The sequence below is a fragment of the Sebastes umbrosus genome, chromosome 2, assembly GCF_015220745.1.
Source record: "Sebastes umbrosus isolate fSebUmb1 chromosome 2, fSebUmb1.pri, whole genome shotgun sequence".
Taxonomy (NCBI): Eukaryota; Metazoa; Chordata; class Actinopteri; order Perciformes; family Sebastidae; genus Sebastes; species Sebastes umbrosus.
The window spans coordinates 10,681,431-10,697,714 of record NC_051270.1 but is presented as its reverse complement, the minus strand read 5'-3'; the positions used below and the strand labels follow the sequence as shown (position 1 = coordinate 10,697,714).

Sequence of the window (16,284 nt, the reverse complement as noted above, 5' to 3'; positions counted from 1 at the left end):
CATAGTATAGTATGTCAAAAAAAGTGATAAAAAAGTCATAGTATAGTATGTCGAAAAAAAGTAAAAAAAAAAGTCAGTATAGTCTGTTGAAAAGAAATCATACTATAGTATGTCAAAAAAAGTATTTGTATAGTATGTGAAAAAAAGTGATAAAAAAGTCATACTATAGCATGTCGAAAAAAGTCATACTATGGTATGTCGAAAAACATACTATGGTATATAGAAAAACGCCATACTATGGTATGTCGAAAAACGTCATACTATAGTATGTGAAAAAAAGTATTTGTATAGTATGTGAAAAAAAGTCATAGTTAAGTATGTCGAAAAAAGTCATAGTATAGTATGTTGAAAAAAGTCATAAAAAAGTCATAGTATAGTATTTTGAAAAAAGTGACAAAAAATTCGTAGTGTAGTTCGCAAAAAAAGTCATTAAAAAGTCATAATATACTATTCGAACAAAGTCATAGTATACTATGTTGAAAGATGTAATGAAAAAAAAATCATTGTATAGCATGTCAAAAAATTTCACCAAAAAAAGTCATAGTATAGTGTGTTGAACATGTCATGAAAAAAAGTCATAGAATAGTAAGTTGAACATTTTCAACAAAAAAAGTCAAAGTATAGTATGTCTAAAAATGTTACCAAAAAATGTAAAAATAAAAATCATTGTGTAGTACGTCGTAAAAAGTCTTAGCGATACTAAGACTGTTTTACTTTTTTGGACACACTATACTATGATTTTTTTATCACTTTTTTTGACATACTCTACTATGACTTTCACTTTTTTTGACATACTATGACTTTTTTCAACATACTATACTATGACATTTTTTACATACTATACTATTACTTTTTTATTACTTTTTTGACATACTATACTATGAAGTTTTATGACATACAGTACTATGACTTTTATATCACTTTTTTTGACATACAATACTATGATTTTTTTATCGTTTTTTTTCAATATACTATATTATGACTTTTTTCGACACTTTATCACAGTTTTTGCTATACTATACTATGACTTTTTCGACATACTGTACTATTACTTTTTATCACTTTTTTCGACATAATATACTATGATTTTTTAACACTTTTTTCGAAATACTATACTATGACTTTTTTTTACTGTTTTTGGCATACTATACTATGACTTTTTTCAGCATACTATGCTATGACCTTTTTTTCACTGTTTCCGACATACTATGCTATGATTTTTTTATCACTTTTTTTGCGACATACTATACTATGACTTTTTTTGACATACCATACTATGACTTTTTTCAATACACTATACTATGACTTTTATCACTTTTTTCGACATACTTTAACTATTACGTTTCTATCACTTTTTCGACATACTATACTATGACTTTTTTATTACTTTGTTCGACATACTATACTATGACTTTTTTTCGACATACTTTACTATAACTATTTTGATGCACTGTAGTCCCTAAATAGTCCTAAAATACGAAATACGTCTAAAAATTCAGTACAGTAAGTAAAAAAAATAAGTCATCATAGTATAGTGAGCCTATGTTGAAAAAAGCTAAAAATAAAAGTCATAGTGTAGTATGTCTAAAAAGTCTTAGCATTGTATCTAAAAAAAAAAAATCGTAAAAAGTCATAGTACAGTATGTCATAAAAATGTTGTAAAATAGTGTTACACCCCTCTCTTGGGCAGACCTATTGAGGCGAACAACACTCTACCTCTGACCCAAACCAAACACAGAAGACACCTTTAAGACTCTCATATCCATAGGATTTATTAACAAGGAAATATGAAAAAGACAATATCAAGTCCTAAGCTAAGAGGCAGCAAAACCAGCAGTCCTCACACCAGAAGCCTCTTCCTTCTGCTGCTGGCACAGGAGCTTTTAAGCACTTTCTTCCCAACCTCACTGAGCAAATGCAGCACAGAGCTACTGGAGAGGGTAAAAGGGACAGCAGCACAGAAAACACATGCAGCCGTAACAGTGTCATTAAAATGTTATAAAAACAAAAAGTCATAGTATGTGGAAAAAAGTAATTATCTAAAATTACGATGTCGTGGTTGTCATAATTAGCACATGAATTCTTGAGTTGTGGCCAAAACATGTTTTGTGAGGTCACAGTGATCTTGACCTTTCACTTTTGAGCACCAAAATCTAATCAGTTCGTCCTTGACACCAAGTGGATGTTTGTGCCAGATTTTAAGAAATTCCCTCAAGGTGTTTATGAGATATTGCGTTCACGAGAATGGGACAGACGTGAGGTCACAGTAACCTTGACCTTTGACCTTTGACTACCAAAAACAAATCAGTTCATCCTTGAGAAAGTCACTTTATAGTATGTCATAATAAGTCATAGTATAATATGTCGTGAAACAAAGTAGACATACCGCAGTTCACAGCCATTCATTTTGATTAATATTAGTTGTCTGAATCTTAACCAATCCAACTGACATTTAAAACCAGTAACGTTCTTGGCTGCAACCCACATCTCTCTCTGTCACAGCGCAATGAAGCAACAGCAGAGACAACAGAGCACTGGAAACACTGGCATAATGCGTTGCTGAAGGGAGAAAAGTGACATCATCCTGAACACCACTGGACACCACAAGCTTCCTGTTTTTTCCTCTCACAAAACATAATGAGAGTTTGTCTCTATGGTGGTGTCCAGTCTTTGTATCTGTCCTCAGGAACAGGAAATCCATGCTGAAGGCATGCTGTGGCTCTCCAAAAGAAAGTGATGACTGCAGAGAAAACCCTTTTAACATAAATACTGTCATAGCAGGTCAGGTTGAACAGATTTTGCAAGTTGTCTACCAGCACACAACAAAGAAATAGGTTAAAACACTCTATGATTATTTTCTAAATATTGGTAGATTGTGAATTTGTGTTTTTATAGACATCTTTAGTGCGAAATAACATAATGTTGCTGAGATGTTTTAGTTTTTTTTCGCCATGTTCGGTATGGCTAAATGAATCATCAATTGTCTCATGTCTCTGTCTTTATCTAAATTGTATTATAAAGTCAAAACGCAGTACAATACATCTTCAGCACAGCTATCACGGCAAGTAATTGAACATATCAGTTCACAGCAGCTAATAAGACCTAGTTTTGTAATGTAGGAATTGTACATTGACAAACGGATTGCATTTACTTCTTCCCGCCCTGCTTATTATCAGTAACTCGTAATATAAATATGCAAATCTGCTGCTTGAACTTTACAATCCTCCTTTGAGGCTATTCATCTCCTTTAAAGTGTTCATTTACATGTGGAGAGCCCCCATGCATCAAGCCGTGTCATTTTGAAAGCAAATATTAATCAATTTTGCATTGTGGATTGCCCCGGAGCAGTGTGTAATACATGCGGTGTCTTTGGCGAGATGGATGTATGCAGACGCCTCTCTGCTCAAACTTACTGATGATAACTGTGGAGAGGCTGAGGACTCTGTATCACTAAGCTTTATCATATTAGGTGCACACATGCCCTGGGGCCTTTTTTATATCTGTATTTACAGACAAAGCAGTTGTTTCTTACATGCTAATTCCCTTTATCCCACCTAGATGCATCCATATCCAACGATTATGCTGGTATCCTAGAGGATAACTTATTTTTCTTGCTTGCTTTGGAAATATACTAGGAAATAAAGTTGTAGATATGGTCTTTCTGATGGATGATTGTAACGAATCTGCGGAGCCAGCTGGCATATTGGCTTACTGGCAGTGGCACATGTGTTAACGGACACTGAATCATCCATATCGTCTAACCGAGACTGGCACTGCCTATTTAGTTCATAATACCTACTGAGCCACTCATGATAATCTTTCATAAACAAGCTGAAGTTTATCTGAGTCATGCAAACTGGTCTGTTTCAGCCGACACGGTCTGTTAATGTTAATACCAGTCAGAACTCATTAACCTCACTCCACTGGGCCACAGCATGGCTATTCACTTTCACAGGAAGCTACATCAGTTTCACTTGAGTGTAATGCGTTGGAATAATACTGTGATTTCCTGTGCTCAGGCTCATAGCCCATGTAATTTGCTTCTCGGCATCATAATGTTGCTCTAATGAGCTCCCAATGTAGTGTCATGTTTTCATATGGTGGGCACTGCTAATATCATCTGCTGGTGATGGGCCTTGTTACAGAGCTTTAGAAACTGAGATGGATTCAAGTTGTGTTTGTCCATCTGCTCGTACCGTATGCACTGAGCTTCTCTCATCATGGCTGGCTTAGCAAGGAAATATCTGAGTCAGTTTTGGGTCATTCTGTTGAGACTGCAAAGATTAAAATATGGTAATAATATTATTTTCTGTAAAAAAAATATATAATAATATACAGTATATATAGATTTGGGCTGTTAAAGTTAACGTGATAGTAACGTGTTAATGTAAATTTGTTTTAACGCCACTGATTTCTTTAACGTATTAACGCAACTTGTAATTTTTAGGTTGTAGCGGGATCAGTTTTAAAGCTAGCCGCGAAGGAGGCTAAATAACGCTACGAAGTTAGTTTGCGATTAACATGATTAAATATGGACAATCGTGATTAAATATTTTAATCAATTGACAGCCCTAGTGTAAACCAATAGAAATCATACACACAGTTGCACTGCATCGTTGGCCAATCAAAGTGCTCTATGATCCTGTTTTCTGATTGTGTGTAAACGCAGCCAGGCCTTACAGAGCAGCCTTGACAAGCCATCATACTGACTAATACCACATGAGGCCAGGCTGCTGGTTTTTCGGAGAAACCTTACCAAGCAATTTGACAGGCTGGAACAACAATCCTGATAAAGCCAAGCTAGCAACTAAGTAAAAACGGAGCATACAGCAAATACAGCAGCCTGCCCCCATTTCCCTAAGGGCTCCCTCCTACTCAATAGCGTCAGACACGGCAGACAAACGATGATAAAGTGATCCTCTCATGACTTTGACAGGAACGACAGACAGCAGCAGGGCTGGCCCACGCAATAACGCCAGTCAACCAGGCTCTTGCTCAAAGCACAGCACTGAGACACGCGTTTCATCTGCAACAATGCAGTCAAAGTAAACACCTACGCTCACAGTCATGCTCCTAATTATTGCCAACAGCTTGTTAATAAATAAAGGCATATTGCTGCTGTCAGATCAGTAGCACACGCCTTTTGGGGGGGATTTGAGATGAACACACATGCATTTCTAGATAGTATAATAGGGTTTGAATGGCTTTATTGAGGACTTAAGGGTTATGAATTTTGTTCTTAATGTTTAGAAACCTGAAAATCTATAGCTCAAGTAAAAACAATGGTTCATTCTGGGGGGGTTTTCTAAAAAAATGTTGGGGGGTCCTAAAAAATGCCAGCGTTTCGCAATATAAATGGGACATTATCTGTACAACATATACATAATTTTAGAGTAACATGTCAGTAAAGGATTTATCTTATTTCTTTTAGGGACATTTTATTTATTATGTGTCGAATTGAATTAATAATTCATTTCATATTGAATTGAAAACTATTCAGGAGTAACAAAAATGATGCGTGTTTTGTCTTCCCTGTGCATTTGAGAAATAACATAGGTTCTTAAATGTACTATATAATTGATCTTGGACACATTCAAACTAAGGAAAGTGAAAATCTGCAGTGTTGCAGCAACAATCACACTGCAATAGTATCAGGACCACCCAATCAGAGGTCAGACAAAAACCTTTCTGTGTAGAGAAATTGTTTTTTACTGATGAATAGATATTGCTTGGCTTTAGACTATGATACATATACTGTAACTCACTATGTAACTCTTTATTATTTGGACTTTCCCCTCCATTTGTCATTCACCTTGTACACTGTGGTGCTACGGGGAAGCCAACAACTACGGCACAAACCAGAGTTTCTGACTGTCGAAATATTTACAAGTAGCCTAAATGAAAACAGTGTTTTTAGTTTGTACCAATATGGGTCCAATCGTTGCCTTGCTTTGTCTGCCTTTGTGATTTTAAAGCACCATATTTTGATTTGAAGAAGCTCAGGAAATACAACAAGGCCACTAAGAGAGTGGTAGACCCAAAAGGTCAAGCATGTAATATCAAGGAGACAGCGCACTTGTCTCCAGTGCACAATAGCCTTCCGGGAGCAAACAGCCTCTAGCCATTTCAACATACGCCATCCATTTCTCTGTTAATTATAGTCATATTGCTGTATATTGAAGTCCAGCGTTCCTTAACATATTCTTTGTTTTGAGCCCTTTTTGTCTCAGGTAATGGAATGTCAGCTTGGCGTGATTCCCGCGTGTCGCAGAGTGTTGATCAAAGTGACCTCTGCACCCCTCGGCTCTTGCAAATCAATACACGCAGTCAACAGGAGCTGACAGAGGCAGGCACAACATATAATAAATGACAATTCACCATCACAATGGCAAGAGCATATCTGACAACTACTGCTCATGGCAGTAATTTTCATGTGATGCCAAGCTGTTATGTTCAAAGTGGGATTCATTTGCCAGGACTGTCTCACACAGATGCTGATATTACAAGGCTGACTTGTAAGCACCTCATCCCCCAGTCATACGTTCCTGCTGAAGCTGTCCCAGCCAAGTGCTGACAGAGGCAACGGCATTACAGTTGTATCTTTTTATTGTTGTTGTCTGTCAAAGGGAGCTTATATTGAAAGCAATTTTCCTCTTAAGGGACCAAATTGTTCACAGAAAATTGTAACTGCCATCGCTTGGAGATGATTGGCTGCATCTTTTAGCAGCCAAGAATGGAAGGATTTCATATGCGGGAGGGGAGAGGAAGAAAAAAAAAAAAAAAAAGAAGCAGTGCATATCAAAAGATGTGTTGTGAAAAATGAGTGTGAAATTTCACACGCTCCGGATGATGAAAATGGCTGCTGTTTTGCCAGGTGGAGGGGAAATAAAAATCGGATGTGTGACATGCGAAAAGGTAGAGGCGATGTGTTGCGGGTTTGGAAGATGCAGGTTTTATTATAAACTACACTGTGGGCCTATCAGAAAAAAAACTGAGACTGACCATTTCCCTTCATGTTTTGCAGCTTTGTACGGATCAAGAGGATTTGTTTCTGCTGGCAGCTTGCCCGTCACCTGAAAGAGAAAAGCCAACTAAAGGAAAAGGGACTTCTGGGTTGTGTTGTGGCCTAGTCGACCACAACTGATGCCAAATGTCAAATCTGCTACTTGAGTTGGGTCAAAGTCAATTAGAGAAATGTCACATGCATAGCTCTGACAGGTGTTTCAGAAACTTAGCTTTTTTTATAATCTTGCTGTAAACTGTTGGTGAATGTTTCTGCCTGTCACAGAGCTCTGTAGATTTACTGTATGATGGCTTATGGAGCTACCATTGTGCAATAAGTAAATCATTCTGTTGACATCTGCATTCGGCTTCTTTATGAATACGTGCCTTGTACGATACACATACAATGGAAACATATCATCCTCTGTATTAAAGCTTCAGTAGGCAGAATGATTTTGGCATCACTGGGCAAAAAATCTAGCCCGTGACGGCAGACTTTGGCCTCCTATTGGCTGTTCATTCAACGGAGGCAGCAGTCAATCACGAACTCCGATCAAACTAGGCAGCGCTGATCAAATATCAATTAATATTCTGTTGTTGTAATGCCTATTTCTCGCCTCAAATGTTTTCAGAAACATCTTGTAGTGTACTGTTTAGCTGTGAAAGGAAAAAGTTTGCTCTGGCTGGTGGGCAGTGCTTGGTATTTCCTCAACTTATATCAACATGGCTGCCGGGGTCACAAACTTTTTCATTTTACTTTTTGAACATTTGAGGTGAGAAATAGGCATTACAGTAACAGAATATTGATTCATATTTGATCAGCGCTGCCTAGTTTGAACGTTTGATCGCAGTTTGCGAGTGATTGACAGCTGCTCAGAGACGGCAAGGCTCCAGCTCGGCTCTGATTGGTTGTTTTCCTCCGGTCTGTGAAAAGATGCCACCAGGAGCACCGGAGGACACAGAGGCACATGTGTTTTTTTTCCAGATCACCTGTCTCATGCACTGCTGTCACTATGCAACTGGGGTGTCACGCAGTACTCTTATTGTTTACACCATTTTTGAAATAGAGGTATCACTGTTGTTTAACTGTAAAACTAAAAAAAGTAAAACTGTAAGTTCTCCATTCATTGCCAGAGTTCGGTCAGTATCACTGTAGTTGTTTCTGCTCCGTCTCTGTCTATTCTCCAGTAAGCAACCCCCCCCACACACACACCTCCTCCTCCTCCACCACTATCCAACAAGTCCCTGCAGCTGCTGCTAATTGCCCAGATCCTGACATTTCTCTTACTATGGACATAATGAATTATGAAAGTGTCAGACTAAGCCCGACCTCCCTCTGCACACACACGTAAACACACACATTCACATGCACACCTTCCCGCACCTCCCAATAAACCTATTTGTTTTGGGGTTGGCTTGCCCCATCCATTAGTTGTTATTGTTTTCTCTAAACATGACATTGATTCAATTTACCACCAATCAATTTCGAATGGTTCTGACATTCAGATATGACCTTAAAGCCAGGCACACCAAGAACTATGATTAGGATTAAACTTTTGTTAATGAGGTGATTTCTCTTCACACGGGGCCGTGTGACACGATCCAACAGGAATGGTCAGTAAAAATTAGATCAATTATTGTGAACGAAACCGCTTTAACTCGATTACCCTATGCACCCGCTAGTTTGTGTAATTAATAACCCCCCTCTCAGCTGCAGAGAGCAGTTTATTAATAACAGTCTATATCTGTGCTCCTTAATGAAATGGCAGGAGCCAGGCCATCCATTCTGCAGGTAATGTCATAATCAATGGTGCACAACACACATGTTAATTACCATAGTTATTAATTGTTACAGTCGGATTTGAATGCTACATGCTGTCAGCTCCTTTGTCCTGCTATGTATAGCAATCAGTGGATTGAAAATGGCAAATCTAATTAGCCATTCAGCAAGCAGGCTGGGAATCCAAATGAGACGGTATCAGCCCTGACAGCTGGCAACCGAGGCGCCGTTCACACTGTGCCGTGAACAAAACCAGCATTATCCACTGCCCCGGGAACAACAGGAAAAGGCATGTATCGCAAACTAATAAATACATTCACAGCAGCGGCCTGCCATATCACACAATGGTCTAATGAAATGCCTGCTTGATGCCTTTGTTTGGGTACAAGGAGTGTTTATGCATTTATCTGTACAGGGTGCACCTCGCCCATCCAGCAGGCAGCGGAGAGTCATTTATGAAGAGAGAGATTCTGCACCAAGTGGTACTCCTGGTAAATATATTCAGTTATGTAATGACATGGTCATATAGGAATAGGTTTTCTTTAATTTGTTTTTATTAACTAATTTCCAGATATGTTTTAAAATGTTTAACCATTGTATTTAATGACAAATTACATACATTCAAGTTTATGATATTAATACAATATAATGTTAAAGGAACAGTGTGTAGGATTATTATATAGACAGAAATTGAATATAATATTATTAAGTATGTTTTCATTAGTGTATAATCACCTGAAAATAAGAATCGTTGTGTTTTCGTTCCCTTAGAATGAGCCGTTGATATCTACTTATTACACGGCTTTGTTGAATACTCGAATCTGATTGGTCAATCACGGCTTTCTACGGTATGTTATTTTTTTATAGCAGACCGTTGCTATGTATAACAGACCGTTGCTATGGGCGCAGTTCTGATGTCGGATTTTGGCGAACCATTTTTGTGTCAAATTATTGATTTCTTATGCAAGTATCTGTGTAATAAGCAAGACAATGTACAGCTAGCGGGTCATTTTTGTGAAATGAACCTCTTCAGAGCAATCCAAAACCAGCTCGCTGTGCATTATCACTTAAATACTGTGCAGGTTTTCTTCACGGAGCAAGCTGCCATGTTTCTACAGTAGCCCAAAACAGACAAACCAAACATTGAATCTAGATAGGGCCGTTCGCGTTTTCACGTTTACGAGTCGGCCACAGTAGTTCTCCTACACGCTTTGGCACATGGGAAAAGTTTCAGCTGGTTGCAATCTGCAACCTCACCGCTAGATGCCACCAGATGTTACACACTGCACCTTTAATAAATAATGTTCCCAGGCTGACAAACTAAAAGCCTAATGTGTGAGTTTTTGCAAACTCATGTTCCATCTGCTTTTCTATCTATAAAGAGTGAATGTATTCCGTTTTAAAAAGTAAACTAAAAACAAAATTCAGAATAATAAGTTCCCCTCAGACTAATCATTTAATTACTCACATGATTATGTGCTTCAGATAACTGCAAGTCTCTTTGAACATATCTGTCTTTAATCTGACCATTGCGGTAAGTTTGTGAGAGGAAATTGTGAGGAGATTATAAAAGGTCATTGAACAGGACATACTTAACTTAGCCATACACAGTCATTTTGTACTCATTACAGCGGATGATAGTATCATTTCCACTAAGGCCAGTCTCTATATGTGTTGTCCTCATAATAGCACATACTGTAATGATTATATCTGGTATTTCTGTGCATAATTTTACTTTAAATATAGTGGAAATTACAGTATGTATAGTAAGTACTGGAAGTTAACTCAGGGTTCAAGAGTCTTACAGCACTGAGGTCATCAGAGTGGCTGACGGTCCCACTGGTAGATGGTCACAGATCCACTTCCCGCTGTTCCTCATGTGCAGTGTACAACCTGCAGATAGCACAGCAGACACAAACACATCGTCAGTGTCCTGTGAAAACAATCGATCTCCAAAACTTTTAAGTTAGTCTGTTTTCAGCTTTGTGATAATGCATTTTTTTCATCCAATGCCTTTTAAAGGGTTTATATAGCTCAAGAAGAAGTTTGAGAATTTATTCAACCCATAACTCATTTCACTGGACAGCAATGACATGCCAATAGAACTAAAGTGTAATTTATTTAAATATGCTTTTGGCGCATTGAGGGCAGCGGAAACAAGTTGTGTCCACCTGACAAATACAAGTCCAGTATTCTCTCTCTTCTACCTCCGTTTTTGGTTCTCTACCAACTGCTGAGGGAAATATCTGTCTCTTTAGCTGCTAATTGCTCCACTATGTTCACCAGTTATAGTCTCTAACTGTATCACCAGCTAGTCTTTAACTGTGTCTGTTTGCGGTTTGGTGCTGAGCAGGTAGTGAACAGTGGGGTTTTAGAGGTTTTTAGCTGAAAAAAGCTGCCTCCTGCAGCTGAAAATTATGCTATGAGAGTGGTGAGAATGAACCAAAACACTAAAGTTGTGGGTCGGACTGCTAAATCTAGGAGCTGACAAAGCTACATAAAGCTGAGAAGAGCTGCAGACTCAGGTGATAATTCTCTGTAGGTTCATCACTAGGAGCGACACCTTTCACATTGTTATTTGATACATTTTTATTATAAAAACATTGATTATAACTCCTATAAAAGCTACCATGTCATCCACTACAAAAGCTACATTTTATGAAATTGTTCTGAAGAGCATATACAGTAATGAAATATGTTGCTATGCACTTGTGGACCCTGTCCGTCACACCTGTTCTGTGTGATTGGCAATACTGAATCACAAAACAAGTGATCATAGATACATTAGAAACTGCTGCTTGGAAATACATCAACCATGTTTAATTCAATGTTCTGTTGACACAACCACGCTGTAAGGTTTGGAGGTGGTGGACCTTTACAACCCGGACGAAAAAAAACAGGAGGATTGAGGCGTACAGCGAGCGTGGTGGAAAAGTGAGCAGCAACAGACCAGCCAGGATTTTTCCAGAGCTCACTTTTTTACTTGTGACTACAGACAAGTTACAAAAAAATCACAAAACTCTCACCAGTGGTTAGCAGACAGATGGACAACAAAACTGGGAAACACATGTAGCTGATTCCAGGATTAAGGTGACACTCAACCTGATTCTCCCTCTTTCACACACCCAACACTGCTTCTCCAACCTGACATATATACCTGTGGTCCATACCAACAATGAAAGGCATATACCCACTCCTACAATCAATTTAACTTAGCGTACAATATAACCTTAATATTTACATATAAAACATACAAATGAATATTACATATTACAAATTAAATAATATGCATGATAAATGGAAGAAATATCAAACAAAAGCCAACTTAACAAACAAACAAACAAACACCTCTACCCCACTCCCCTCTCTCTTTCCTGGCACTTGGTTCAGCCTAACAAGCTAATTGAAATCAGCTGGAGACCTGTGACTGAAGTTTCAGGTGTGCTCCCTGAAAACACTTCCCCCGGAAGAAGGCCTCAAAGAGAGAGTTCCTAGAGGAGTTCCCCAAAATAAAAGCACAACATATAAACCTGAACTTCCTGTATTAGTCCGTTTTCTTGAACTTAACACAGTCAATTCACGTGTGTGTGTGTCTTTTTCCATCTTAGTGAGGGGGGTGGTCTGCAGCTCCCTCAAACACACAAACTCAGCAGTTTGAAATTTATCCACTTTAGAGTTTTTGTTGGTGGAAAATGTCTCAGTGTGGATGGGAGAACAACCTGCACACACACACACACATACACACACACAACCATCCATATTTAAAGCAGACAGCAGCTTGTGTCTCCATCCAGAGAGCACCTGTAAATAATGCAGTGTTAAAGGTGGCAGCCAGGAGAGAATTAGAGGGCGAACAGGTGGATGGACCCCCCACCCCCACAACGACACACTGCCACGCCAAGTCTCACTGTCAGCCTCTCCATCCGCAGTCTTAACACCACAGGTGCTGAGCTCCAGCGCGGCAGGCCCAGGGGGGCCGCCGGCCTTTCCTCTCGCCATACTCAAAGCAGTGATGGGCAATAAAAACACTTCACACCTTAAGTGAAAGATACGACTTTAAATATTTTACACACATTCTGCATATGCAATTTATCCACACCTGGCTGTTAGGAGCAACAACATCTGGTAGCTGTTGCTTTAGAGGCAATTAATTCTTCATCCAAGCGACCAGGGTCCTTTCTGAAAATGCGGGAGAAGGACTGATGTGTTACTTAGATGAGTACAAATGTAAAGATTACAATGCAGTTTAGTAGCATTGATACCTACCGGTGAAACAAAAACGTCAACAACTTTTTATTCACTTAACAGCAGCCAGAGACATCTGGAAGAATCCAAATTTGGAATTTTATTATTTCTTTATATTATTATATATTATTTTATATTTATTATTATTTAAAAAAAAACTAATTTAGATTAATTTCTCTACATTTTCAGGATAATATGAAAGAATGGAATCGTCTTACTGTAACTAATATATGAATATTGTGTACTATTGAAAATTATTATTAGTTGATTAAATATGAATTTATTTAAAACACAATGGTATATTGTGTAAATGCTGTTTTAGATGCCTGCACTCACTGATTTGGAAAAGTAAGAGACAACAATGACAAGTGATAGAAATGCTGATTTTGTGTCCTGACAACATTCAAGCCAGAGGCACTTGTGTCTCTCTACTGATGAATTGAGTAGATAGATCGGCTAAATGTCTGGCTGAGTGTAATTTTGGAGGGGCATGTGTCCACGGAAAGAAAACCGATCTGGGTAATGATGAAAAACAACTGTCTCGTGAAGCCTGAAGAAAAACTAAAAACAAAGATTTTAAGATAGCTCAGTGACTGAGTAACTGCTGAGTTAATACTTATGGCTATAAACATTTAGGTTGATTACACTACTTTGACTTCATCAGAAACTGACCTTTGAAGACAGTAAATAAAACTGGTTATCATGATGGAGTTAAAACAACACCTAAGTGGTATATTGAGTTAGGACTGATTGGTTTAAAACCGTTCACCCTCCATTCTTTTTCATCTTTAGTGCTGGAAATCACTGCTTTCCTGTTGTCTTAATGGCCTTAGACATTTACCTTCCTCCTGCACTGATAGGATTCCTTTGTTTATTGCTGTCTTTTCCCATGGGAATGAAAGTCGATTTGGAGTTCGGTGCTAAGTGAGAACTGTCCTGCATTCTCATGTACTGTGTCACAACAGGGGGGAACACCATATTACCCTATGGGACGGTGTTTACTATGACCATACTGCAACCAAGGCCTGTGTGTATGGCATGGATGTGAGAACCACAGCAATGAAATCTTGACAAGGTTATAAAAGAACAAAACAGTCCTCTGTTAGTGGGAAAGAACAGGGAAGTCTGACGGAGAAGTATATCTGTTTTGAGAGAATTTTCCAGTTTAAGGTCAAGGGGGTAAAAAGGACTTGTTGTGGTGGATAGCAATTATTGGAAATTCTCCACAGCATAGGTTAATGTACTCCCTGTCTTCTGTTTGTTTGGGTTTGCCTAATGTTTGGGTGAACGGAGAGCTGCAGCCCGCAGTGCAGGTGAGGTTAAACTACTGTAATCCTGCTAGTTTGTTGGGAGGGTGGGGTTAAGGTGTTAGATGGACACTGGTTGTGCTGGCTGTTTATCATAAACACAGCCTAGCCCAGAGAGGTCCATCTGCTTTGATTTTATTTAGTGATTCCCCCCAGGGGCCCTGAGCTGGAGCGAGAATAACAATACTTGAGCCCATCTGTTCCTGTAGAACCAGCCCCGGCTAAATTACCACACGCTACGAGCGGCTGGCATATGCTGTGGCATAAAGCTACAAGAGGGCATTGTGTGCCAGCTGTTCTGTTGACAAATACTTATCTGGCACTTCTGAAGTCAGCTTGCTAAGCTGGTTTCAAGTTTGACTAAAAAATAAACGAGGTAAGGTGTGGAATAGGGTTCCAGTGGGGGAGATGCATGTATAATACATGCCGATTTATCTCGGGGTATCGTTTTGTCAGAGATTGTCTGGGGAATTGGGTCACTGAATGTAGACTTAATCTGAACATATAGGCCAGATAGAAGACTAAAGCCAACCAAGTGGTCAAAACAGACTATACTTATTGTAATCTTTCTCATCTTCCCGCAAACATGACAAGCTGTGATCTTATTGTTGTTGTATGTTTACAAGTCGGTGGATGATCACCGTGTCAGAAGCCTAAATTGGGCTTGATCATGTTAATCCTATCAGCAAAGGATCGGATCTTTGTTGGAGTGGATAACACACACGTCTTACACGTACAAATACACCAAAAAGCCAGGATTTACAAGGATTTACTGCTATAGCCTCCACAAACTCCCTGGAAGAATTAATAATATTATAATAAATCGTATGAATAATAAAATTAATAATAATGATAATAAGCAATCAAGGGGACATCTCATTGAAAACGTACAGCCACTGCTTCCTCATGCTGCTCCCAGTAGAGCGCTTACATGGCCAGTCATATAACTCCATTAAGTGTTGTCATATTATCACCAAACTAAGATTACAGCAGTTTTTATTTTCCCTAATTGTGTAATAATGTGTGAGATTTTCAATTCAAGGCCAGTAAAGACACTAAAATGCGAGTCTCGCAGTAAGACATGATACTTGACAGGTTTGTGCTAAACTAACCACCAACCATAAGCTACCAACATAAACTCATGGCCATATACAGAACATTTGACATCACAGAAAGACTGTTTCTGTATGCATTGCTGCTTCTTACAGTTTAAAGGTAAGTTTAAAGCACCCTGTTTTAGCTGCACCAATAACAGAATCCAGAAAAAAAGCATTCTGTATATAAACTTGAGCAAAAATAGCTCAATAACAAGTGTCTTTCAGTAGCCACCATTGTGAGCAATTCAGTGTCAGTGAAGCAGCTACAACTCCCTGTCTATACTGTAGGCCCACACAATGCATTTACAGTAATAACAGCATGGCAAAAACTGTACATTAACATAAAGTTCAAAATTTCCCAATTCACTAAAAAGCATTTAAAGGCCAAAGCTGGCTTAGTATGTGAAAACAGCTATTTGTATTGTCTCATAGTATATAGTTCGCTAGATGTATGCGTAGGTGTAGAATGTTTTTAAATTTAACTTAATAAAATGCTGAAATCTCAGGTTGAATGTTTAAAGTCTGTGTCACCTCTGACCTCACATAACAAGTGATGTCACGATGTACTGACACACCCTGGAGTTCAGCTCTACACCACGTTTAGCTGGTGTTAAATTAATATTTAAAGGGACAGTGTGTAACATTTAGGAGGATCTATTGGCAGAAATAAAACATAATATTAATAAGTATGTTTTCTTAAGTGTATAACCACCTGAAAATAAGAATTGTTGTGTTTTCATGTGCCACCATGTTTCTCCAGTAGCCCGGAACGTACAAACCAAACACTGGCTCTAAATGGGGCCATTTGCGTTCTCTCGTTGGCCACCGTTGTTCTCCTACACCCTTGGCTCAC

General features: G+C 38.6%; 2 long non-coding RNA genes across 3 annotated transcripts in view; one reads left to right on the top strand and one right to left on the bottom strand.

The window, feature by feature from the left end:
• The window catches only part of LOC119503444, a 78,456-nt gene extending 71,000 nt beyond the window's left edge, over positions 1-7,456 (top strand). For both annotated transcript variants that reach the window (XR_005210317.1, XR_005210318.1), the window contains one exon: positions 7,025-7,456. This is a non-coding gene — a long non-coding RNA (uncharacterized LOC119503444). The remainder of the gene's footprint in view (positions 1-7,024) is intronic.
• On the bottom strand, positions 1,652-13,510 carry LOC119503456. Its single transcript, XR_005210322.1, has 3 exons — positions 11,809-13,510; positions 10,588-10,675; positions 1,652-1,931 (listed from the first exon to the last, which is right to left on the bottom strand). It is a non-coding gene; the product is annotated as an uncharacterized LOC119503456 (long non-coding RNA).
• Between the last annotated feature and the right edge of the window lie 2,774 nt (positions 13,511-16,284).